Raw genomic sequence first — 27,910 nt, forward strand, 5'->3', positions numbered from 1 at the left:
CCAGTGGTTCGAATTCCGCTGTCATACAACTCGTCACATCCTTTACAATTAAGAAAAAAAAATCTACTTATAAAATATAACACAGACATATTTGAACAGGTGTAAAATATACTTAAAATATATCCATATTTTGTGAAAACGCATTGCAACAATCATCATGTCTTTAATAACTTAATTGTAATTCACTGTCGCCCTTTTAATTCGTCAAATAATTAGTGTCTTCGCCTATGTAATATCTTTGTATATGATATTAGAGTAATTTACCCTGAAGAGTTTTTGAATGGCGGAAAAAAAACAATTTGGCGTCATGACGTGACGTTACGTCAGGATTCGAAGACTTCGTGACAAAATGGCGGCCTTCGCTGAGTTTCTTCATCTCATTTTGACGTTGTTGTAGTTAAATTGTAAAGGTATATTTGTGTGTTTATTTTATACGAGATTGAATGAATTTTACTATACTCGGTTGTTAGACAATATCATATGTAATGAAATGTAGTTTAAAATCATATATGTATGGCATGTCTCACTTCATATTATGATAGTTTGTTTAATCTGAAAAAAAATATCTGGATTTCATTATTTGGGTATTAACAACAGCACGGAAAACACATTTTGTCTTAAATTCATCACATTAATCTGGGTTTAAATCAAATTACATCATATTATATAATACTTTAAGATGTTTACTCAACTTGCATAAATACAAAATAAAGACAACGAAATAATTTTCTGAAAACATTACATATTTACCACTATTGTGTCAAAGATAAAAATGAATATATTTTGACAGTTTAGTTGTGAAAGAGCTTAGAAATCCGTAAGAGAGTGAGAGAGAGAGAGAGATAAACAACACACATAAATGTGATTTGTATTTATTTTATTTTCATTGTTGTTTGGTTTAACATGACCCTTATACCCCAACAATCCAGAGCCATCCCCCATTCATAATCTGGATATCCGATTTGTCCGTTTATATTGAAAGTGGCGCAGCTCCAGAACCACCAACCAGAAACCGGCTCGTGTGTGGTGAACCCGGTCGAACAGTTATTCACATCCGGTTTGTCGTAAGTAGCGAAGGGATGTCCATTGTTGAGCTGAAGACCGTACCCACCACTTGTACAGTTGACGGATGTGTCGTTGCCTACCGATAACTGGTATGACGTACTGGCGTTCAGAACACTAAAATCGTCATATGTATAACGGTACAGTTCGCCCACATCTGATACCATATCTATAATGAGCTGGACACCTTTTGACGTTAACAAATGCATGTATTCCAGTCCAAGCCAGAAATCACCCTGTAGATCTCCGAATCCTGTGACGTAGTCATGCCAATTTCGGGAGAAATTGACGTTTCCTTCCTGCCTATGTTGTAGGACTGTCCAACCACCGTTTCGTTTCTGATCGTTCATGTCACAGACCACCCGGAAGGTTCTATTGTCTTTATTGGGGGCGATAGTGTACAGACCAGTGGTTCGAATACCGCTGTCATACAACTCGTCACATCCTTATACAATAAAGAAAATAAAACAAATAATTCTATAAGACATTTCATAAACGGGTTTTTGAACAGCGATTATAACTGACGTCGAATGGTTTTTTGAAATATTGATCCACATTTTGCGGGAAATTCATTTTAACAATCACCACGTCATCAACAACCCGATTGTAACTGATTGACGCGTTTGTTGTTTGGTTGATGTTTTTTTTATATTTTGTTATTGTAAACAAATACAGCTGTATGGCCTTTTCAGAAATCGAGACAGGCATAATCTGTCTGACGTTCACTGTCTTCGCCTATGTAATATGTTTGCATATGGCACTAGTGTTATATACCCTGAGCGTTTTTGGTTGTTGAAAAGTCCATTTGACGTTATGTCTTCATGTGACGTCAGGATTCTAAGAAGTCGTGACAAAATGGCGGTCTCCGTTGTTTTTTGCGACACATTTTGACGTTGGAGTTCTTCGAAATACGCGTTTTTTTTAGCAATTGTAAAGGTATCTAAAAGGACCTGTTACAGCTACCATTAAATTTTGCCTACGAACCAGTTTAGCAAAACCCAGGTGCATTTTGTAGTACTATGACAGTGAACCCTTTCTTTAAAAAATTCAAAAAGCCCCAGGGGCCTGTACTAGGGTTGATTTAATGTTGCCCTTCCGAGGTGTACACCAGGTTTCCATTTTTGGTCCAAAACTATGAAAAAAATTATTTTCAATTTCGTAAAACGATTTCTGGAAATTTTTGACTGAGAATTTGTGGCCAAAATTTTGAAATATTTTTTTACAGTCTTTTAACAAGAAAATGGCAAAACTTCGATGACTATTTTTTATTTTCATGATAATTTCAACAACATATTGTGAAAATTTAAGAAATATCTGAAACAAGTTAACATAAAACTGTTGGAAGGTATATTTTTAGAAACTTTAAGCAAATACCACAACGTCGCTCGCAATTTATAATTAATTAGGAAAACAATATTTTATTTTATTTTTTATTTTCAAGCATAGTCATGATTACTTCACTGTAGTTTCATCTAATTTTCAAAACAATGTGTATTGATAGATATAGTGAAATAGCAGCGTATGGGTGCCTCAATCATATATGAATGCCATCAGTAGTGTCTTTATGTATAGATATGTTTCACTTCATATTTTGATATTTTGTTTAAATTGAAAAAATGGGATTTTATCTAATTTGGAATTAACAACACCACGGAAAACATTTTACACTTTAAATATTATTCCTCACATTGATATAGGATTTCATTTAATTACATCATATTCATTTTAGATGTTTATTCAGCTAGCACAAAATTAAGAAGAAGAAGAAGAAGTAGAAGTAAAAAAATTGAAATAATTTGTGAAAAACATAGACTTATCACTATTATGTCAAAGTTAAACATGAATATAATTTGACAATTTAGTTTTTTAAGAGTTTAGAAAATAGGTAATGTTTAAATACAGTACCTGAACAAAGACCATTGGTACAATTCCGGACTTCTGTGGCACTACCGACACACCCTCCTGTACTATAGATATCTCCCTGAGGACTCCTACAGAATCTGGCTCGGTTTTGCGTGCCTTGTTGAGCACACTTAGCTGAGCAGGAGCTCCAGGTCCCCCAGTCAGTCCACGATATCACATCTATTAAAAGTATACAATTTCAAACCTGAGAGTTTGACTACATAACACAAAGCTTCTGTCAACATTTACGTATGGGTTATTGTATGATATGATGCCAAGACACCAAGTAATTTGCTACAGACCGAAGGCCTCGTACCAATCACGAGATGGAGAGGTGTCATACAATAACCAGCTTAGTATATGCTTCATCTGTCATAAAATGGGAAATGAAAGTGAAAAATTGGCATCTTTTCATTTATACTACACTAGTAAAAACTATTCACAATTTAACAAAACAAATAACACATTCACAGTCCTTTCCACAGTCATTTGCGAAACAGTAAATGAAGAGTGCACATTGTTTTACCCATATAAATTACTCTCTATATAAAATCTATTGACAAAAATGCCAATAAATGGACTGTTCCGTCTAGCGGTCCAAAGAACTATTAAAAATCGACTATTAAAATTGTGCTGTTGGACCGGAGTGACGTCACACCTACAATTCGTGACGTCAATACATTGTTTTGAGTCAATGAGTAAAATAAAACAGTTATCGACTGGATTTTTGGGCAAGAGATGAATTGTTGGACCCTGAAACAAACGGTTGACCTCGGCCTTCTGCCTCGGGCATCAGTTTGTCTTCGGGTTAAACAAATCATCTGTTGCCCTCTTGACATAATTTGGCCGTCAATCCATGATTTTGCAACATGTGATCATATAAAGAACGATATTTTTGCTATGTAAGTTATGTAACAGATACGTAATATTACAACAGAGTGCAATGCTATTGTATATCTGTATAGGCATTGGATAAATTGTCACAATCAACAACTGAATAAACACTTACTATTGGTGTTGTGTTTCTGCTTAAATAATGTATGCTAATTGTTGTAATACACGTTTTTCCTTACCATTCTCATGTACATGCTGGCAGTCCCTATTACAAAAGTCGGTTGAGCAGCAAGTGTGGCATAACTTGAAATCTCGAGGTTTGAAAGCCAAAGATCTCCCCAAAGATGATGTTTTCTCCCTTACATTCCTATAGACGGACATAAAACATTAATTAGCCTGTTATCATCAATGTTATTCCAACAAGCCTACAAGTGAAAACAACACCCGTCCACTGCCGTCAATTACATTTTCTAATATACGGCAAGTTATCATTATTTAGTTATGCTATCATTGTGTGAAGTGTGAACAATTCTGTTGATGTGTTATCAAGATATCATCCGGAAACTAAAATTTGATGAAACAGTCTATTTTTGTAACAGTGATCTCTGTAGTTGACCTTTTGACCCAAAGTTCAATCCTAAGCTGTATTCCCTCATATGTTACCATTTATGAAGTTTGATCAAAAAATTTTCGCAAGTTAACTTTAGACTATTTTGAAACAATCTACTTTTAGTTGACTGTGGTAGTTGACCTTTTGATTATCAATTCGTGTTCTCAAGTTATCATCTGAAATCCCAATCCGGACAGACAGACAGACAAATAGACAGATGAATAGTAACACTATAGTCCCCTCTGGTTTCACTGGCAGGCTACTAATACAACTCACTGACGAGTTTTAGAGTCTTTCTATGACAAGGTTATTCAACATACTGAATAGTGCAGCCCTAACTTGTAAATGATCTTAACTATGTTACACCAAATATAATTTACATGTTCAATGGTATATTGGATATTTTTTTCTCATATATACTGTTATGTATGACACTAAATACATGTAGTTATGAGATAAGGGAGATAACTCCTATAGCTTTTTTTTTATCAATACATCCTATGAAGGTCATATCATTGATTTAGGTTATAGAACTTTCTAGAATATAATCATGTATAAACAAATATGTTTGTAAACATGTTGATTTTAAGTAGAGATCTAGAATGATCTATTTCCAGAAAGTTATGTGTGTTTATTTGTTTACTGCTTTTAGTTAGATATTTCTAGAAGTAGAAGGTTCTCCAATATTCTTGAATTAGGGTTAAGCTATATATACTCCAGCTGCCCAAGGCTAATCAGAACTGTAATGAGACCTGTAATAAGACATACCAAGAATTGTACAGCGCCATATAAGATTCTATTGGGAGAGCTATTGTGACTTTATCTGTGGATTATTACAACACTTTGTGTGGATTTATTCATATTGCCTGGAACTTTACAAATCATCGGTGGACATTCAATTTCCTTGTGGATTTGTGATTATTGTGAATTTGAAACCTGGAAGGATCAAGGATTATACCAGGACATTCGCATACAGATAAGTTACACTTTAAATCATCGTATTACTCTTGTACCACCACCAATTACTTTAGATATTGTAAACCATCTCTGTATAATATTGTATATATAATTAAATGTGTTTCGAATTTAGCTGCTGGTTTCTCCTTTCTGTTATTCGTTAATGTAACAGAATTGGGGGCTCGTCCGGGATCGACATTCAATTTGTGAAATCTAACTTTGAAAAATTAATTAAGAAATTTTCAAAATTTGTGTACAAACTTTGAGTTTACATTTGAAACCAACAGCTAGATAAATATGACTACTATGCAGGTAGAACAGTTTGTTAAAGCGCCATCCCTGGAAGTTCTTTTGCAAGTTAGTAAGAAGGATTTACTGTTATTGGGTAAACATTTAGGCCTTACTATCAAAACTAATTTGAGGAAAGCTGAAATTAGGAATGTAATTATAAGATATTTTGTTGACAATGGCAAATTTGACTCTAGTGCATTAGATAGTATAGAGGAAACAGTCACTTCAGAAATCCAAATTAGACAAATGGAACTTGAACATGAATGAAATGAAAATGAAAAGAATAGAGAAAGAAATGAGAGAAATAGAAATAGAAAAGGAGTTAAGAGAAAAAGAAATAGACAAAGAAAGAGAGTTAGAGAAAAAAAAAGAAAAATTGAAAAGTGAGAGATCAGATGTTAGAGCTAGAGAAGCAAAAAATTCAAGCTGAAACAGAACTTAGAATGAAAGAATTAGAACTAGCTTCTCAAGACGGTTCAAGTAATCTAACTTTTAGGGGTTTACAAGGAAACAGAGGTTTTGATGTCAGTAGAAATATTAGGTTAGTTCCTCCTTTTCAAGAGAAAGAAGTTGACAAGTATTTTCTACATTTGAGAAAATAGCTGACAGTATGAAATGGCCTGAAGATAAGCTTACAATGCTTCTTCAGAGTGTCTTGATTGGTAAAGCTAGAGACATTTATTCTTCTTTATCTGTAGATGAGATTTCAAATTACCAAGTAGTCAAGAAAGCTATTTTGAAAGCTTATGAGTTAGTTCCTGAGGCTTACCGCCAGAAATTTCGAAACTCGAGAAAGAGAGATGAACAAACTCATGTAGAATTTGCCAGAGAAAAAGAACAATTATTTAATAGGTGGTGTGATTCTAAAGAAATTGATGAGGATTTCGGTAAATTGAGGCAATTATTGTTGATAGAGGAGTTTAAACGTTGTGTCCACACAAACATAAAAACTCATTTAGATGAGAGAAAAGTTGAAACACTTAGTGAAGCAGCTACAATGGCTGATGATTACGCTCTCACCCACAAAGGCTCATTTGTTAAAAACAGTTCTCAAGACAAAAACAGTACCACAGGTACTAAGTAAATTTGGTCAGCCTCGGAACCCAACCTTTAGTGGCCCTTCTAACGACAAACCTAAATTGGGTGATAAGACTAAGTCTGATTCTAAAACAGATCATAGGGCAGGTGTGGGGTCTCCTTCTGGTCCTGTTTGTAATTACTGCAAGAAAGTAGGGACATGTTATGTCTGAATGTTATTCTCTCCAGCGTAAGGAGCAAAGGCTTAAACAGTCAGTTCCTTCTGTGTTAGCTATGTCAAAGCCTAGTCAGAAACTTAGTGATATTGTGGAAGATTCTAAAGTGTCTGTTGAGATTAAGAGCTCAGAGTCTGACAGTGTCTTGGGGAAGTACTCTCCCTTCATTTCTGAAGGTTTTGTTTCACTTACTAGTGATATCACCAACTTGAAACCTGTGAAGATTTTGAGAGATACTGGGGCTTCTCATTCTTTAATATTAGATGGCGTAGTGCCTTTGTCTGAGGAGACCCCGTGTGGTAGTAGTGTTTTGCTTCAAGGTGTAGAGTTAGGTTTTGTTAATGTGCCTCTCCATTCTGTTTATTTAAAGTCAGACTTGGTTACTGGGCCTGTCACCATTGGTGTTAGACCGGAACTTACCATAGAGGGCGTGTCGCTCATTTTAGGCAATGACTTGGCTGGAGAGAAAGTTAGGGTAGATCCCTTAGTGTCCAGTATCCCTGATAAAACAGATGATGCTGAGACTATTCAACAGGAATTTCCTGGTATTTTCCCTTCTTGTGCTGTAACTCGTTCAATGAGTAAGAAGGTTTCTGATGTTGCAGTAGTTGAGGATCATTATAGTCCAGGGTTAGGTGACACTTTCTTGGCTCATGATATAGAGGATATCGGGGGCAAGTGTGATCTTTTGAGCAATCCTGTAGACTTTGATAGTGATGGAGTTGTTCCTAACAAGGGTACTTCTTTGTCTGACATGATGAGTAAATCATCTTTGTCTAGAGAGGAGCTTATAGTAGAACCGGAAAAATATCCTGAAATCTTCTTATTGTGTAATCGGGCTTTGAGTGAGGAAGAGGCTGAGAAAGTCCCGGTTTGTTATCCCGTCGGTCAGGTGTGTTGATGCGCAAGTGGCGCCCCCCTGATGTGTCTCCCGAGGAAGACTGGAAGGTTGTCAATCAAATAGTTGTCCCACCGAGGTATAGGCAAGATATTCTGAGTTTGTCTCATGATGGACCTATGGCAGGGCACTTAGGTGTGACCAAGACTTATAACAGGATCTTAGATCACTTCTTTTGGCCCAAGTTGAAACGGGATGTGGCTGATTTTTGTAGGTCTTGTCATACTTGTCAGGTGGTAGGGAAACCTAATCAGAAAATCCCTGTGGCACCTTTGCACCCCATTCCAGCATTTGAGGAACCATTTAGTAGAGTCATTATAGACTGTGTAGGTCCTCTACCCAAAACTAAGTCTGGGAATGAGTATCTTTTAACTATTATGTGTGCTTCCACACGCTTTCCTGAAGCCATTCCACTCAGAAATATTAAGGCCCCTAACATAGTCAAGGCTTTGGTTAAATTCTTTACACTGGTTGGTCTTCCAAAAGGTGTCCAATCGGACCAAGGTTCGAATTTCATGTCTGGTATTTTTCAACAAGTCATGTACCAGCTCCAGATCAAGCAGTATAAGTCTAGTGCTTATCATCCAGAGTCTCAGGGTGCTTTAGAAGAACGTTTTCATCAGACATTGAAGAATATGATGAGATCTTATTGTTTTGAAAACAAAAGAGATTGGGACGAAGGTATACACATGTTGTTGTTTGGCGTTAGAGAATCTGTACAAGAATCTCTTGGCTTCAGTCCCTTTGAACTTGTGTTTGGACATACTGTACGTGGTCCTTTGAAAATTTTGAAAGACAAAATTTTGGACGAAGATTCTTAAGTGAATCTCTTAGAGTATGTGTCTAACTTTAAGCAAAGGTTGACAAGGGCATGTGAACTGGCAAAAGAAAATTTGGCCGTTACATCTCAAACCAAAATGAAAACATGGTATGATAAAGATGCCCGTGCAAGAAGTTTTGATCCAGGTGACAAAATTTTGGCTCTATTACCAATACCGGGTCAGCCTTTGCAAGCTAGATATTTTGGACCTTATGTTGTTGAGAAAAAGGTCGATGATGTTAACTACATTGTACAAACTCCAGGGAGGCGCAAGAAAACTCAATTATGTCATGTTAATATGCTTAAGAAATATGTAGATAGAGAAGAGAACAAGACCTCTCAACCTAATTGCTACTTTGGCCTCTGTACCATCACAAAGTGAAAGTACAGCTGATATTTGTAAATTAGACTTAGATGGTGGTGTACAAGATGTAGGTTTAGACTGTGGTGTTAAGTTAAGGAACTCAGATGTGCTCGAGAACTTGGACAAGAAACTGTGTCATCTATCAGAAGAGGAACGCAATGAACTGAAAGATTTGATACTTGAGTTTAAACATTTGTTTCCGGATACACCAGGCAAAACAGATGCTATCTATCATGACGTGGATGTAGGCGATGCGCCACCTGTCAAGCAACATCCTTACCGTGTCAATCCTTTGAAAGAAGAACACTTAAAGAAAGAAATTCAATACATGTTGGACAATGATATTATTGAACCAAGCAAAAGTGAATGGAGCTCTCCATGTGTTCTGGTGCCAAAGCCAGATAAGACATACCGATTCTGTACTGACTTCAGAAAAGTAAACTCTGTCAGTAAAACAGACTCTTATCCAATTCCAAGGATTGACTCTTGCATTGACAAAGTTGGCAAAGCCAAGTATGTTAGCAAGTTTGACCTTTTGAAAGGATATTGGCAGGTGCCATTAACAGAAAGAGCCAAAGAAGTGTCTGCATTTGTAACTTCACAAGGTTTGTACCAGTACAAAGTTATGCCGTTTGGTATGAAGAATGCCCCGGCAACATTTCAACGTCTTCTTAACAGCGTGATATCAGACCTGGAAGGCTGTGATGGATACATTGATGACGTCATCAACTACCACGACACGTGGGAAGACCATCTACGCGGGATTCGTGAATTCTTCGAAAGACTCACTACCATGAAATTGACTGTAAACTTATTGAAATGTGAATTTTGTCATGCAACTGTTGAATTTTTAGGCCATGTTGTAGGACAGGGGCAGGTTAAACCTGTTCAGGCCAAAGTAGAATCAATTATAGATTTTCCAGCTCCTGGAGGCAAGAGAGAGCTGATGAGGTTTCTTGGTATGGCTGGATACTACAGAAAAAAATTGTCAAAATTTCTCTGTTTATAGCAGCTCCACTTACTGCTTTGTTAAAGAAAAATGTCAAATTTGTCTGGTCAGACGAATGTAAGTCTGCCTTTGAGAAATTGAAAGCCATACTATCAAACTCACCAGTTCTGACTGCTCCAGATTTTAATAAACAGTTTAAACTGTTTGTTGACGCCAGCGATGTATGTGTTGGTGCTGTTTTGATGCAAGAAGGTTCTGAACAAATTGACCATCCAATTTGTTATTTCTCGAAAAAGTTTGACAAACACCAGAGAAATTATTCCACCATTGAGAAAGAATGTTTAGCGTTGATTTTGGCCTTGAACCAATTTGATGTATATCTCTGCACTACAGTTGTGCCTGTGTTGGTCTTCACCGACCACAACCCTTTGACATTCATTGGGAAAATGAAAAACAAAAATCAAAGAATTCTCAGGTGGAGTTTGACTTTGCAAGAATACAATCTTGACATCAAACATATCAAAGGGAAAGACAATATTCTAGCTGATGCTTTATCAAGGATTTAAATATTACTTGATATGTCAAGAAAGTTTCCTTTTTCAAGAAAACTTTCTTTTCTTTAAGGAGGGGTGTGTTATGTATGACACTAAATACATGTAGTTATGAGATAAGGGAGATAACTCCTATAGCTTTTTTTATCAATACATCCTATGAAGGTCATATCATTGATGTAGGTTATAGAACTTTCTAGAATATAATCATGTATAAACAAATATGTTTGTAAACATGTTGATTTTAAGTAGAGATCTAGAATGATCTATTTCCAGAAAGTTATGTGTGTTTATTTGTTTACTGTTTTAGTTAGATATTTCTAGAAGTAGAAGGTTCTCCAATATTCTTGAATTAGGGTTTAGCTATATATACTCCAACTGTCCAAAGCTAATCAGAACTGTAATGAGACCTATAATAAGACATATCAAGAATTGTACAGCGCCATATAAGATTCTATTGGGAGAGCTATTGTGACTTTATCTGTGGATTATTACAACACTTTGTGTGGATTTATTCATATTGCCTGGAACTTTACAAATCATCGGTGGACATTCAATTTCCTTGTGGATTTGTGATTATTGTTAATTTGAAACCTGGAAGGATCAAGGATTATACCAGGACATTCGCATACAGATAAGTTACACTTTAAATCATCGTACTAGTCTTGTACCACCACCAATTACTTTAGATATTGTAAACCATCTCTGTATAATATTGTATATATAATTAAATTGTGTTTTGAATTTAGCTGCTGGTTTCTCCTTTCTGTTATTCGTTAATGTAACAATATGGATGATTCACTTTTAATGGGCGACTCGCATACGTTATGCCTGAACAATGTGACTGACACCATCACTCTTATGAATTTCTTAGGGTTTACAGTTCACCCTGACATGTCTGTCCTGGAACCTTCACAGTGTATTCCATATCTAGGATTTGTTTTGAACTCGATGGACATGACTTTAAATTTTGTTTGTTTGTTTGTTTGAGTTTTACGGCCCATCGACAACTAAGGTCATTTAGGGCCAAACTACAAGTCATGCATTAATATCAGGATAAAAGTTCAGGGTAAGAAAAAGCAAGTAAGGACTAAAACACAGATTGTAAACGTTAATTTGATAAAAAGAAGAAGGTTTGCATGGGATAAAATAAATTTGGCTAAAACACATGAGAAAACTCATGCACAATGTTGATGAAACGATGAAATGTTGAGTTGTAACGATGTATGATGAAAAAACGTTCATATTTTGCTTAAAATACCGATGTCTTTGAGATAATTAAAAATACGATTATGTCTCACGGCATGAAACAAAGTGTACATGTCGGAGACATCGTAGTATTTATCTCGAATGTGTTTAAAATCAATACAATGCAATAAAATATGCTCCACTGTGAGAGGAGAATCACATGCATGGCATGTAGGAGGATCCTCCCCTCTCAATAGATAGGAATGTGTAAAATATGTGTGTCCAGTTCGGAGCCGAGAACTTCCTCTCTGCGGTCTCTCCGACTGGACAGTTTAGGATTAAGTGTAGGTTGAATTTTAAACAGTTTATTGTTTGTTTCGGTAGACCACCTTTGTTGCCAATGGTGTTTGATGGCTGACTGAATTGAAGGTTTGATGTCGGTGTATGGTAGTTTCAAATCTGTTTGTGCTAGGCGAAGAGCAGTCTTAGCTGCTTTATCAGCCTGTTCATTCCCCTTTATACCCACATGACTGGGAATCCAGAGATAAGTAATTTGAGTTTTAGAAGATAATCGAAATGTTCGGATTAAAAGATTTTGGATTAGAGTATTTCTAGGGCTTCTTGATTTCAAAGCCTGAAGAACCGAAAGAGAGTCTGAACAGATGATTGCCTTTTCAATGCGGTGTTCTTCGATGAGGTCAAGCGCCAGACCGATAGCACATGCTTCCGCAGAGAAAATGGAGGCAACATCTGGAAGTCGGATAGAGGAGCAGTGATTAGACGTACAGCATGCTGCCGCAACATTATCACCATCTTTTGATCCGTCAGTGTAGATCTGAACATGGTCAGGGAAAGCCCTAATGCACTCCCGAAAGGAGGATTTGTGTTCTTCGGGTAATGCACTGGACTTTGCCCTCTCATGCAAAGATAAATTGATATCAGGTGTTTGAATGAGCCATGGTGGTACATCCGATATGGTGTACTCGTCAATGGCGTCGAAATTTATATTTAGTTCCTGCAAAAAATTTGAAATTCTGATGCCAAATGTTGGTATGAGCTTTTGATTTTGTCTGAATATGTCCTGGTGTTGTGGATTAAATACAAGATCGAATGCGGGGTTTTTGGGATTGGATTTCAGTTGGGCAGCATACTGTAAGGATAATTTCTTTCGTCGATCGTCTAGAGATGGCTCATTAGCTTCCACATGGAGACTCTTCACAGGTGTTGTTCGAAAAGCTCCAAGTGCCAGACGCAGTCCCTGATTCTGGATAGGGTCAAGCATCTGTAGATAGGAGCTGCGAGCCGATCCATAGACAATAGAGCCGTAGTCAAGTTTTGATCTAATAAGTGCCCGGTAGATACGCAGAAGCATTTCACGGTCTGCACCCCAATCAGAATGGGACAGAACACGTAGAATGTTCAACGCCTTCGAGCACTTATCCTTCAGATGTTTGATATGTGGAACAAAGGACAGTTTCGAATCAAATATTAGTCCAAGAAATTTAGTTTGTTCAACTACTGGAATTTTAATTCCATTGAGTGTGAGGTCAGGATCATTGTGTGGTTTTCGTTTTTGACAGAAGTGCATACAGACAGTTTTTTGATCTTGAAAATCTAAAGCCATTTTCGTCAGCCCAATTTTGTAATTTGCCTAAACATTGTTGTAGTTGTCGTTCTATAGTGTGCATGTTTTTTGATCTGTAACAGATCAAGAAATCATCCACAAATAGAGACCCTTCCGTAGATTGGCCAAGACATTTAGTTATGCTGTTAATTTTTAGTCCAAAAAGTGTGACGGACAGGATACCACCCTGAGGGACGCCCATCTCCTGTGTTTCTGTTTCTGAATAAGTTGAACCCGTTCGAACTTTGAAATGCCTGTCAGATATAAAATTTGATATAAACTTCGGCAAATTACCACGTATACCGATGTCATGGAGATCGTTCATGATTCCATATTGCCAAGTTGTGTCGTATGCCTTTTCAAGGTCAAAGAATACGGCGACAAGATGTTCTTTCTTGGCAAATGCTTCTCGTATAAATGTTTCTAAAACTAAGTGGTCTACCGTTCCCCTGCGGTTTCTAAAGCCGCTTTGCAAAGGACTTAAAATATTGTTTGATTCCAGGAACCAAACTAATCTAGTATTTATCATACGTTCTAGAGTTTTACAAATACAACTCGTCAATGAAATAGGACGATAGTTATTGGCATCAGTAGCATCTTTCCCGGGCTTCGGAAGGGGTATAATAGTAGATTCTTTCCAAGACTCGGGAATTTTGCCAGAAGAGTAAACTTGATTAAATATAGTTAAAAGACATTTTAGTGAAGATTCTGGTAATTGTTTTAAAAACATATATGGGATTTCGTCTGGTCCAGCTGCCGAGTCCTTTGATTTCTCAAGGGACTCGAGCAATTCTGGTATCTCGAAAGGCCTATTGTAACTTTCACTATTGGAGGATTTTAAAATTAAGACGTCTCTTTTCCTTTTCCTTTTTAAATTTTTGAAATTTTTTGGAATGATTTTTGATGGATGAATTTTTAGCAAAATTTTTGGCAAAGGCGTCAGCTATTTCGGATTTTGAAGAAAATATTTTATTGTTGTTAATGAGGTGGGAGGATGGTGTTGCTTTTCTTTTCCCACTGATTTTACCAATCATTTCCCAAACTTTCTTCGAAGATGTATTGGAATTAATTTTTGAGACGTACTCTTTCCAAGTACTTTTCTTGTCGGATTTGATAGACCTTCGAGCTTTTGCTCTCCAAATTTTAAAATTGTTATAGTTTGAGACGGTTGGCGAAGCCAAGTACCGCCTCAGAGCGGAATTTCTACCAGATCTATTGATAAATGAATCATTTGAGAGACGAAACTTTGTAGGTTTTGGCACGGATTTTGGTATGGTTTTTGTAGCGATAGAAGTGAGTGCTTCTGTGAAAATTTTAATGGGGTCATCGAGGTTCAAAAATTTATCCTCAATGAGCTCCTCTGCGCACAAATGTTTAAATTGAACCCAGTCCGCCTTATGTAGATTCCAACGAGGAATAGGCTCAAGTTTTGGTGACCCTATGTTTTTAAGTATAATTGGAAAGTGATCGCTCCCACAGAGATCACCGTTGACCATCCAATCATAATCCAGAAGAATTGATGGATGGCACAACGATAGATCGATGACTTTAAAACCAGCGGCTGACATAGCTACTAAAGTTAGGAAACTGCGAGTCTTTTTGCGAGAGAAACAGGACTTATCACAGAAAATGGTGGTTATTTTGTGACAGACAACAGAAAGATCCATTTTCTCCAAATGTGAAAAATGTGTTGGAATTTCTCACATCACTCCATAGTGCGGGTATGGGGTATAGTGCGTTAAATTCTGCTAGGTCAGCTATCTCCGCTATAGCCCTTATGAAGGGCAATGCTACTATTCAATCTAGTGTACTTATTAACCGATTTATGAAAGGAGCTTTTAATATAAGACCAAGCTTACCCAGATATAACAATACATGGGACGTTCAGATTGTCTTGAATTATCTTAAATCTCAAGGAGATCCTTACGAGAGAGACTTGAAAATGTTAACCATGTCCACTGCCATTTATTGGCACTACTGACTGGTCAACGCGTACAGACATTACATTTTCTACATATTGATAATGTCATATTCACAGACAATATGGTCAGGCTGCGTGTTGGTGACATATTAAAACAAACCAGACCTGGCGTTCATCTTCCAGAAATAACGTTAGAGAAATATTCGGCGGATAATAATCTTTGTATTGTTACTTATCTGTCGGCATATATTCTAAAGTTTGTAAGCTTTATACCGCCATACAGAGGTTTTTCAAAAGACTCTATCAGCAGATGGATTAAGACAGTTTTGGAGAATTCTGGTATTGACACTAATACTTTTAAAGCACATAGCATACGCTCAGCATCAACGTCTCATGCAGCCAAGACTGTTCCAATTTCTACAGTACTTAAAACTGCAGGCTGGAGCTCTGAATGTGTATTTAGAAAATTTTATCAAAAAACTGTAGCAACGTCAACAGACACTGTTTTCAGTAACTCTATCCTGAAGGACGTTGGTAGTTAATTAGAACTGGGAAAAACGGAACCATTGAAGGGCACAAATGAACAATACATATAGCATTTGGAGACAGATTATATAACATGCATATGTTACACATGCCCTGTCTGTAAGTTTTGATTATGTGTGATCAAAGAATCCAAATGTATGTAGTGTAAATAAAACGGTCTTTTTAATCAAATATTCAGCTTGAGTGTTTTTTTAGAACAATTGTAGGATGGCTCTAAAACTCTCACGTGATCACTCAGTTACCGTATATGAAAGTGTAGAATTGATCAATTAAACGAGATTTATTGATGTTTGATTAAGATTCCACACTTGTATATATGGTACTGAGGGATTACGTGCCCGCCCTGTATACTATATATAGTATCATACCCTACCGAAGAATTATCACATTACTATTGTTGCTTTAAAGACTGACCACTCTCTCGACTGTCATCTCACGTAATCCCTCAGTACCATATATTCAAGTGTGGAATCTTAATCAAACTTCAATAAATATCGTATAATTGATCAATTTTACAAAAAGCTTTACAAAAAACACCATCTAGTAAAAGAAAATGGAACTTGATATTTGATGATTTGAATGATACAGATTGGACAAATATATATAAAATCCCTTTCCAGGTCACAAAAAATACAAAGCTTCAGTGGTTTCAGTTCCGAGTGGCTCATCATATTTTAACAACATATTCTTTTTTATTCAAAATCGGTCTGGTTACCTCCCCTCTTTGTATAGTGTGTAATTCTGAAAAAGAAACTATTATATGTATTGAGGTACAGCCATTACTACAAAGTTTTGAAACATTCTTGCAGGCTTTATTAATTCCCTTTGCTGTAAATAAAAAGTCATTTCTATTTGGGTTGATCTCTGATAATCACCCACCAATAAATAGGGTTGATAATGAAATTATTATTATTATTAAACAATATATTTATAGGATAAGATGCTTTCATAATTCAATACATTTAAATTCTTTAATTAATACAATAAAAGACCATTATAATGTTCAAAAATATATTGCTATTGGAAAAGGAAAAAAAGGAAAAAATTGATACAGAGTATAGTAAGTGGAAACAAGAGGCCCAGAGGGCCTGTATCGCTCACCTGGTTTGCAATGTCAAGTCATGTTCTGAATACAGGTTCATTGTTTCTTTTCTGAAGGAATTTTAATATTTACCTCTTATTTCCCTATTGTGCCCCGCCCCTCCTTCCCCCGGGGGTCTGAGCCAAAATTTATACAAGTTCCGTTCCCCTTCCCCATAGGATGTTTCTGGACAAATTTGGTTACAATCCATGAGTAGAACTCTAGGACAAGTATCGATTTATAGGATTTACCTCTTTTTCCCCTATTGGGCCCCGCTCCTCCTGCCCCCGGGGGGTCAGAGCCAAATTTATAAAGTTCATTTCCCCCCGCCCCTCCTTCCCCCGGGGGGTCAGAGCCAAAATTTATACAAGTTCTGTTCCCCTTCCCCCAAGGATTTTTGTGGCCAAATTTGGTTACAATCCATGCAGAACTCTAGGACAAGTAGCGATTTATAGGATTTACCTCCTTTACCCCTATTGGGCCCCGCCCCTCCTGCCCCTGGGGGGTCAGAGCCAAAATACAAGTTCTGTTCCCCTTCCCTCAAGAATGTTTGTGGCCAAATTTGGTCACAATCCATGCGGAACTCTATGACTAGTAGCGATTTAAATTAAATGTTGACGGACGGACGCCGGACGCCGCGCCATGACATAAGCTGACCGGCCCTTCGGTCCAGGTGAGCTAAAAACTTGATTTCTCTTAAATTTATTTCTCTTAAAGCCTGTTTCAGTGTTCTCTAATTATATATTCTGCTGACTTATTATGATTTTTTAAAGACATATATATATTATTAAGTATTTAAGATTGTTTTTGACATGGCCGAATACCACCATTCTGCTAGCCTTCCTTCCTCCTTTCTAAACCTTTATCTTACCTCCTTGCTATACTTTCCTTTCTTTTCTTTCTGCTCTACTTAAAGGTGCAATATACCTCTATCAATATATAAATACTATATGGCTTAACTTACATCTAATTTACTACTATCACATTACTACTGAGAGAAGATAATATATGATTATGTATGCTTCTTTTTATGTGTGGAGGGAATAGTGCGATTGTTCTTGAATGATTAATATAAGATGAAAGTATGAAATGTAATAATTGACAGTATGATAAGATAATAAAGACGATGTGATGATGAATGCTGATGATGAAGATGTTGATGATAATAATTATGTTGATGATGATAAAGATGATGGTGGTGATGATGAAGATGATGTTATGAGGATGATGATGAGATTATGGTTGTGATGATGATGAAAATCATGGAAAAAAATTTTGGTTGTGATGATGGTGACGATTGATGATGTGATGATGATGTTGATAATGATATGAGTAAGATGTCTTGAGAATGAGCGTGATAGGGATATTTAATGTGAATAAGAATGCAAGTATCTATTTATTATGTGGTATATTGCAATGAAAATGAAATAAAAAATTAATTATAAAAAAACCCCGAAAATACGGAAGTCGTTGATCCGTGTTAAGAGAAAGTACGCATTGTGAAACGACAAAATAGGCGGAAGATATTGCTGACATCCGCCTAATTATATAAGTTCATTAGTAAGTTTATAACTTTATTGTGAGTATGTATTTTGTAAATGTCTTGAGTGATTTGTGATAATTAAATAATAGAAAATGTACTCCTTGTTGACAAATTTTGATTGTCGATCGCTTACCTCTGTTGTGAATGACATTTGATTTAAGGCTCACTCGTAGGCATGTTTCAGGCAACGCTCAAGATTTATGTGACTGTACATATATGTTTCAACAACCAACATTTTTCAAATAATTAACTTGCTTATTTTGTTTTGTTTAATCAGTAATGAGTATATGACTTCAAAATACACACGTTTGCAGAGAACTCTTTTTTATGGTTTTACCTCTTAACTAGCATAGGTGCGTTTGAAATTCGGGTCTATAAGACAGAAATAAAGATATTCCCGATGAAAGATATCGTCAATTGAGGACAAACTACCTTATTAAAATGCTATTTTAGTTTAATTAAACGCTCAGTACATGATGATTCCGTTATTGTTTAAACTAATATTTGATGGTGTAACTTTGTTAGCTATTGTTTACGTGTTTGACATAATTAAAGTAGCTCTGAACAGCGTAAGATGGATATATCAATTATTGTAATTGGAATCAGAGTCATTAGTTTGTAAATTAATGATAATCATATCAGTGCTATTCGAACTTCAAATATTTACTACAGTATTGCGATGATTTCGCGTTACAATAGTAAATTTGCATTCTTTTTTATTTAAGTTTGATACGAAAAAGGTGGATCACGGGACAGTTGAATTTCCCAACATAATTCAAGAAGAAAACGATAGTTTGAGGGATGAGGTGTTGGTCCTAAAAAGACCAAATGAAACAAACAGAACAAAGAAAACGACAAAACAACCCCTGTTGTGGCAAGAAAGCGAAAAGATTCTTAACATTTCGGGGAACTTTCTGAAAGAGGAAAACGAAAGAGAAAACGTAAAATTGAAAGTATCTTCAATGAGGCATCGGAAGAAATAGGGAAGGACGTGAAAATAATTACAGTTGAACTGGTATTCGATCATGACCAGGTGCTGAAACTTTGCCCTAAAGAACCTGAAAATAGTGGTTCTTTGTGTACCACATTAAGGTCACAAACTGAAGACGAAGGACGGAAACTGGTACAGCAGATCCTTTCAATAAAAGACGCCTATCAAATATCTGACAAAGCACTACACGAACTGCATATGACAACAGGTCAAGCAATACCATCTCTGAATAAGCTGAAAGATGAGAGAGGACGTCTGAATTCCTTTATTCAAATATCAACAACTCCGGAGGTATGTAAGTAAAAGGACATCATGGAAAATATATCGTAGATTGCAATGTATTAAAAAGAAAAAAAACCCGGATGATTCACAATCTATTGGAAATTAGAGATAAACTAAATTAGAATCAAAATTATCTTCAAACACTTCTTATTTGCAGCCGGGGTCAGATTGTTCCAGCAGACGGCTTGAGGATTTGCTCTCATACATCTTGCAACAAACTGAATACAGGAGCTTACTGGAAGTAGCAGGGAATGTTAATCTTCTTCTTAGATTCGCATATGATGGAGCTAAGCTAATGCAGAAGATTAATTCGGTTCGTGGTGTATTCAAAATCATTCATCTCCGTGATAATCTGCCATCAAAAGCAGAAGACATCAGTATGTCCCCCACCGATGAACACACGCTTTTCTTCTATCTTGGTAAGTTTTTTTTATATTCATGCAATTACATGTAACTAATAACAAACATATGAGATTTCATAATTCAATATTTAATTTCAATTAATACATAACAAATGACCAAATATAACAACAGGAGACAAATGGTATTATCTTTGTCCTCAACTATGTTATATCATACTTATGCAGGAGACGAAAGCCGCTGTACAATGAAAAAATATGGACAATCCACATTTAATGAAATGGAGCGATTAGCAGAGGAAGGGATGCTGCTTCTTGGCAAAAAAGTGAACGTCAGTTGGTAAGCAATTTTATCATTACATTGTATTGTTATCAACTTCAAAATGTAAGAGATAAAGCTATTATTTACCATGGCCACAGAATAGCGATTTTTTCTGATGTACGGAGGTATCAACGAGTCATATAAACTTGAAAGTTTTGAAATTACATTGAACTTTTAAACAATATGTATTAATGCACAAATCATATTTCATCCTCTTAGGTTGTTGACGTGCGATTGGAAATATCTTGCACTACTCCGAGGCAATGATAAATATATAACTCCATAAAAGTACAACAAATTATCCGATTTGCACAGTCGTAACTTCCCAATGTCAAATGGGAATAAGGAAATTTATGAGCAATGGCGAATGATCCAAGATTTGATTGGTCCGGCAGAGCTTTGGCCAATCATGATAAGACGTATGTCCTGGGCACGTAACATAAGGCATTTCCAGAGGATTTTGCTGGCCTCCTTTGCGTGGGTAAGATTGGGCCGAGCATTTAGGAGACTAAGAGACGACAGCTTAAGAAGACACTCACGTGCTCTTTTTCACCTGTTTGAGGCTGGGCGGTATAGCCGGAGCTTATACGCATTCAACGTTACTACTTGTTTTTTTTATTAATTAACGTCCTATTAACAGCTATGGTCATGTAAGGACGGCCTCCCATGTATTTAGGAGACTGCGGTATATTCATGTTGTGTCTTCTTGTATATTGGAACTGTTGCCATTTTTATAGTGCTATATCACTGACGTATGCCGCCGAAGACACCAAGCAACACACCCATGTATATGAAATATAGGTTAAAATGAGTGAATGAACGGACAGTTTAAAATATGCTCTACAATCAAAACAATCACATAATCACAACTACGTATTAAGGGTTAGCGATTGGGTTTTTCGCTTGAGTTGGGTGCATAGTTTACAAAGTTAAAACGTATACAGTTTTATCCACCCAACCAAGTTGAGTGCAATAAAGTCCCCACTATCACGGAGAAGTGTGTAAGTAGATTTGTGTCTTTATATACTCGGTAATAGATTTGTGTCATCAACTTGCCATAACTGTACGATACTATATAAAAGGCTAACTTACCGCATTGACGACACCAATCAATGTCAGCTGACAACGTGATAACAAGAATTTAGTGCTGAGACTGATATCAATTTTCAGCTTAAAATGTTATACACCATAATGTGCGTTGAAATTACTGTTTGGTTTTCTTCCGCATGCGGGGCTTAGAGCTCGACGAAGTACTGATCCTCAAGAGGTAAATATTTTTTCACCATAAAATAAAAGAATCTTAATAGCATACTGCAGCTCTATTGATATATAAGATTGTTTCGTTATTTCATTAACAGTTCAACAGAGAAGAAATCCTGAAAGATTACAGGGTGGGGGGAGGCAAGAAAGAGTATATAGCTTGCGATCTAGACCACAACCTAAACAACAGGTGGCAACCTCCACAAGGCATAGATATAAGCTTTTGTTTGTTATTTGTTTGAGTTTTGGCCTTGAGTTGAGCGTTCGCCCCTGTGAGGAAGGCTCTGGGTTCTGTCCCCTGGCCGAGACACACCAAAGTCTGTAAAAGTGGAAGTTTCTGCTCCTGCTTAGCGCTCAGCAAAAAGGGAGTAGGACGACTGGTTCGCCCGTTGTCAGTATAATGTGACCGGGTGGGGTGTGTTGCTTGGCGTCTTCGGCGGCATGCTTCAGTGATATAGCACTATAAAAAGGGCAAAAGTTCCACTATACAAGAAGACACAACATGAATATACCGCAGTCTCCCAAAACATGCACCTCGCACAACATACACGCAACACACCGCATACATGGGAGGCCGTCCTTACATGACCATAGCTGTTAATAGGACGTTAATTAATCAAACAAACAAACAAACAAACGGCCCATCGACAACTAAGGTCATTTAGGGCCAAACTACAGGGCAGGCATTAGTACCAGGACATAAACAAGGACTGTATCTAAAAGATCAGGATAAGAGAAAGGCAAGCAAACACTAAAACAAAATTGTAAATGTTGATTTAATAAAAAGTTACATAGGATAAATAGTTTTGGATAAAACACATGAGAAAACTCATGCAAAATGTTGACGAAACGATGAGTGTTGTGTTGATATGAATATAAGATGAGATGAGAAAACGTTCAAATTTTGTTAAAAATGCCAATCTCTTTGAGATAATTGAAAATACGACTATGTCTCACGGCATGAAACAAAGTGTACATGTCGGTGACACCATAGTACTTATCTCGTATGTGCTTAAAATCAATACAATGCAATAAAACATGCTCCACTGTGAGAGGAGAATCACATGCATGGCATGTAGGAGGATCCTCCCCTCTCAATAGATAGGAATGTGTAAAATATGTGTGTCCAATTCGGAGCCGAGAGAGAACAACTTAATCTCTGCGGTCTCTCCGACTGGACAGATTAGGATTAAGTGTAGGTTGTATTTTAAACAGTTTATTGTTTGGTTTCGGTAGACCACCTTTGTTGCCAATGGTGTTTAATGGCTGACTGAATGTAAGGTTTGATGTCGGTGTATGGTAGATTCAAATCTGTTTGTGCTAGGCGAAGAGCAGTCTTAGCTGCTTTATCAGCCTATTCATTCCCCTTTATACCCACATGACTGGGAGTCCAGAGATAAGTAATTTGAGTTTTAGAAGACAATCAAAATGTTCGGATCAAAAGATTTTGGATTAATGTGTTTCTAGGGTTTCTTGATTCCAAAGCCTGAAGAACCGAAAGAGAGTCGGAACAGATGATTGCCTTTTCAATGCGGTGTGGTTGTGTCTGTCGTTCACGTCCTCGGTGCTACCCGCGTGCAAAGTGATGTCGTCAAGTAGTGTTCTTCTATGTATTTTGATGAAACTGAACTTGCATCATCAGGATTTGGCCTACAGGTTTAATGTGTCAAAAACCACTATTTCTGACATTATTAAACAAGGACTTCCAAAGTTGGCAGAGAAATTAGCTTTTCTTATTCAATGGCCTGATAAAGACTCTTTGATAAGCAACATGCCATCTGTGTTCAAGGAGTCATATCCCAAGTGTGCCAGTATCAGACTGTTTTGAGGTTTTCATTCAGCGTCCAGGACATCTAACTGCCAGATCACAGACATGGTCAAACTATAAACATAATAATACCATCAAGTTTCTTGTGTCTATAACTCCAACTGGGGCGATCTCTTATCTGTCAAAGGCATTTGGTGGCAGGGTATCAGACAAAGTTATTTCACAATGTAGTGGGTACCTCGATAAACTTTTAGCGGATCGTGGTATTCTCATTGCTGAGATTTTGGCTAATCGTGGCGCTACTTTAGTGATACCAGCTTTCACCAAAGGCAAATCCCAGCTTAGTGCCAGAGAGATTACCGTCACAAGGAAAATCGCTCATATGCGTATACATGTGGAGAGGGCAATAGGACGTTTGAAGAACTTTAAAATTCTCAGCACAAACATGAGTATGTGTATGGTGCCACATGCAGATAGCATTGTGACAATTTATTCGGGAATTGTGAATTTCCAGTCAAAGTTAGTGTCTTGAGTGGTAGTAAAATACTAAGGACTTCGATATAGACAGTGATCAATATAATATCTAAGTGATATATAAAGTATATTTGCAGTTGCGCATGTGTCAAAAGGAATATCACTTCATTGTATAAGATACATTTTGCTCATTGTCTAATGAAATGTTGTTTATATCAAGATTTTACTTGTTGTATAATGTCAGCACTGTATTTGCCTTAATTAGTGCTCCACCCCTTTTCTGGAGAAGAGCAAGGTTGTATAAATGCCATCCCATTGACTAAATCTTTGTGACACACACCCCCGCTGTAATTTATTACAATTATTTAAGCGTTCTGATTACGGTAAATAGGTAAAATAAATTTTGAATTGAAGCAGTCAAACCTCATGAATTTGAGTTAAATGTGCTCTTGTAATGGAATGGATATATATTATTAATACAGGAATATTTGGGTTTGCGTCTGATGTTTACACACCTATAGTGGAACCACTGATAGGGACACTCGTCATCATCACATTTGATCTTACGGCCGTATTCCGGTTCACTGTTCACTGTTGCACGGCACATCCACCTTCCTGTTCTGAACGGGTTCGTTTTCCAGTGTCCTTGTCACAAGTTCTGGTAGCACATGTGACTTAACAAATGTCTCAGATTTTAACTTCAATGAATTATTTAGGCAGAAATCCTTGTCCATCTGTGCTGCATCAGGGACTGTTCTGTTGCGATGCTTCCATGGACACTTAATTTCCACTGTTTCCTTTCCACAGCACTGGCAGTTGATGATGCCATCTGGGCTTGCTACTAGAAACGGATGCTCAGCATCAATCACATAACCAGTTTCACGACAGGTGAAGCTCTCCTGCATCTTCTCCTGGTGTTTTGAGTAGGCCAGTCTACACTCTGCCTCTTGGTCAATTCCCCATTTCACAGCCTCCTTTTTGGAAAGATCATAGGTGGCATAACCAACAGTGTTGTTGCATAGCCAACAATGTTGTTGCCTTCCGTGTCAACACTTCATGGGCTTTAGATCCTGTCACTCTTCCCATTCGGTGCTCATACCACAAGGGGCTGGTCTCTGGTGGCAATTTCTAAAGTCACAGCTTGAGTTTGTATAACCTTGTATGATGAGAACTTGATTGAGGAAATGGTGTTTTTGGTACTTGTCAGTGATGGGCTTGCTGGGTGTCTTACTGACGGCTGGACGAATCGAAGTAAAAAAGGAGGCATTAGATATAATGGCGTAAAGCTGGTCAAGGTCTTCTTGTGATGGCAAGTCAGCTGATCCGTTGGCATGGACAGACTGGGCTTCTTTAGTCCTCTTACCCGTGATATTTTGGAAGATTTCTGACAGTCGTGGGAGTAACCTGGAATATAAATATAAGAGATTTTCAAATGATCAATATAAGCATAATATGAAATCATTTCATTAAAGGATGTATTTAGAACCAGCCTTAGTGCATACTTGTAATTTTATTATCTATTCAAATTTGTTTGTTTGTTTGAGTTTTACGGCCCATCGACAACTAAGGTCATTTAGGGCCAAACTACAAGTCATGCATTAATATCAGGATAAAAGTTCAGGGTAAGAAAAAGCAAGTAAGGACTAAAACACAGATTGTAAACGTTAATTTGATAAAAAAAAGGTTTGCATGGGATAAAATAAATTTGGCTAAAACACATGAGAAAACTCATGCACAATGTTGATGAAACGATGAAATGTTGAGTTGATACGATGTGTGATGAGAAAACGTTCATATTTTGCTTAAAATACCGATCTCTTTGAGATAATTAAAAATACGATTATGTCTCACGGCATGAAACAAAGTGTACATGTCGGAGACATCGTAGTATTTATCTCGTATGTGTTTAAAATCAATACAATGCAATAAAATATGCTCCACTGTGAGAGGAGAATCACATGCATGGCATGTAGGAGGATCCTCCCCTCTCAATAGATAGGAATGTGTAAAATATGTGTGTCCAGTTCGGAGCCGAGAGAGTACAACTTCCTCTCTGCGGTCTCTCCGACTGGACAGTTTAGGGTTAAGTGTAGGTTGAATTTTAAACAGTTTATTGTTTGTTTCGGTAGACCACCTTTGTTGCCAATGGTGTTTGATGGCTGACTGAATTGAAGGGTGTGATGTCGGTGTATGGTAGTTTCAAATCTGTTTGTGCTAGGCGAAGAGCAGTCTTAGCTGCTTCATCAGCCTGTTCATTCCCCTTTATACCCACATGACTGGGAATCCAGAGATAAGTAATTTGAGTTTTAGAAGATAATCGAAATGTTCGGATTAAAAGATTTTGGATTATGAAACGATGAAATATTGAGTTGATACGATGTATGATGATGAGAGAAAACGTTCATATTTTGCTTAAAATACCAATCTCTTTGAGTAAAAATACGATTATGTCTCACGGCATGAAACAAAGTGTACATGTCGGAGACATCGTAGTATTTTCTCGTATGTGTTTAAAATCAATACAATGCAATTCATGCTCCACTGTGAGAGGAGTATCACATGCATGGCATGTAGGAGGATCCTCCCCTCTCAATAGATAGGAATGTGTAAAATATGTGTGTCCAGTTCGGAGCCGAGAGAGAACAACTTCCTCTCTGCGGTCTCTCCGACTGGACAGTTTAGGATTAAGTGTAGGTTGAATTTTAAACAGTTTATTGTTTGTTTCGGTACTAGAACCACCTTTGTTGCCAATGGTGTTTGATGGCTGACTGAATTGAAGGTTTGATGTCCGTGGTATGGTAGTTTCAAATGTGTTTGTGCTAGGCGAAGAGCAGTCTTAGCTGCTTTATCAGCGTGTTCATTCCCTTTATGCCCACATGACTGGGAATCCAGAGATAAGTAATTTGAGTTTTAGAAGATAATCGAAATGTTCGGATTAAAAGATTTTGGATTAGAGTATTTCTAGGGCTTCTTGATTTCAAAGCCTGAAGAACCGAAAGAGAGTCTGAACAGGATGATTGCCTTTTCAATGCGGTGTTCTTCGATGTGGTCAAGAGCCAGACCGATAGCACAAGCTTCCGCAGAGAAAATGGAGGCAACATCTGGAAGTCGGATAGAGGAACAGTGATTAGATGTACAGCATGCTGCCGCAACTTTATCACCATCTTTTGAGCCGTCAGTATATATCTTAATATGATCAGGGAAAGTCCTGATGCACTCCCGAAAGGAGGATTTATGTTCTTCGGGTAATGCACTGGACTTTGCCCCTCTCATGCAAAGATAAATTGATATCAGGTGTTTGAATGAGCTATGGTGGTACATCCGATATGGTGTACTCGTCAATGGTGTCGAAATTTATATTTAGTTCCTGCAAAAACTTTGAAATTCTGATGCCAAATGTTGGTATGAGCTTTTGATTTTGTCTGAATATGTCCTGGTGTTGTGGATTAAATACAAGATCGAATGCAGGGTTTTTGGGATTGGATTTCAGTTTTGAGCAGCATACTGTAAGGATAATTTCTTTCGTCGATCGTCTAGAGATGGCTCATTAGCTTCCACATGGAGACTCTTCACAGGTGTTGTTCGAAAAGCTCCAAGTGCCAGACGCAGTCCCTGATTCTGTATAGGGTCAAGCATCTGTAGATAGGAGCTGCGAGCCGATCCATAGACAATAGAGCCGTAGTCAAGTTTTGATCTAATAAGTGCCCGATAGATACGTAGAAGCATTTCACGGTCTGCACCCCAATCAGAATGGGAAAGAACTCGTAGAATGTTCAGCGCCTTCGAGCACTTATCCTTCAGATGTTTGATATGTGGAACAAAGGACAGTTTCGAATCAAATATTAGTCCAAGAAATTTAGTTTGTTCAACTATTGGAATTTTAATTCCATCGAGTGTTAGGTCAGGATCATTGTGCGGTTTTCGTTTTTGACAGAAGTGCATACAGACAGTTTTTTGATCTTGAAAATCTAAAGCCATTTTCGTCAGCCCAATTTTGTAATTTGCCTAAACATTGTTGTAGTTGTCGTTCTATAGTGTGCATGTTTTTTGATCTGTAACA

At 37.2% G+C, this 27,910-nt stretch overlaps 3 pseudogenes; 1 reads left to right on the forward strand and 2 right to left on the reverse strand.

Annotated features, from left to right (window-relative positions):
* Window positions 1-597: 597 nt before the first annotated feature.
* LOC138305695 (fibroleukin-like) lies at window positions 598-16,202 on the reverse strand (annotated as a pseudogene).
* Window positions 16,203-17,985: 1,783 nt separating this feature from the next.
* Window positions 17,986-24,010, forward strand: LOC138305697 (uncharacterized; annotated as a pseudogene).
* Window positions 24,011-24,282: 272 nt separating this feature from the next.
* On the reverse strand, window positions 24,283-26,338 carry LOC138305698 (uncharacterized; annotated as a pseudogene).
* Window positions 26,339-27,910: the final 1,572 nt, after the last annotated feature.

The sequence above is a fragment of the Argopecten irradians genome, chromosome 13 (genome assembly GCF_041381155.1).
Source record: "Argopecten irradians isolate NY chromosome 13, Ai_NY, whole genome shotgun sequence".
Lineage (NCBI taxonomy): Eukaryota > Metazoa > Mollusca > Bivalvia > Pectinida > Pectinidae > Argopecten > Argopecten irradians.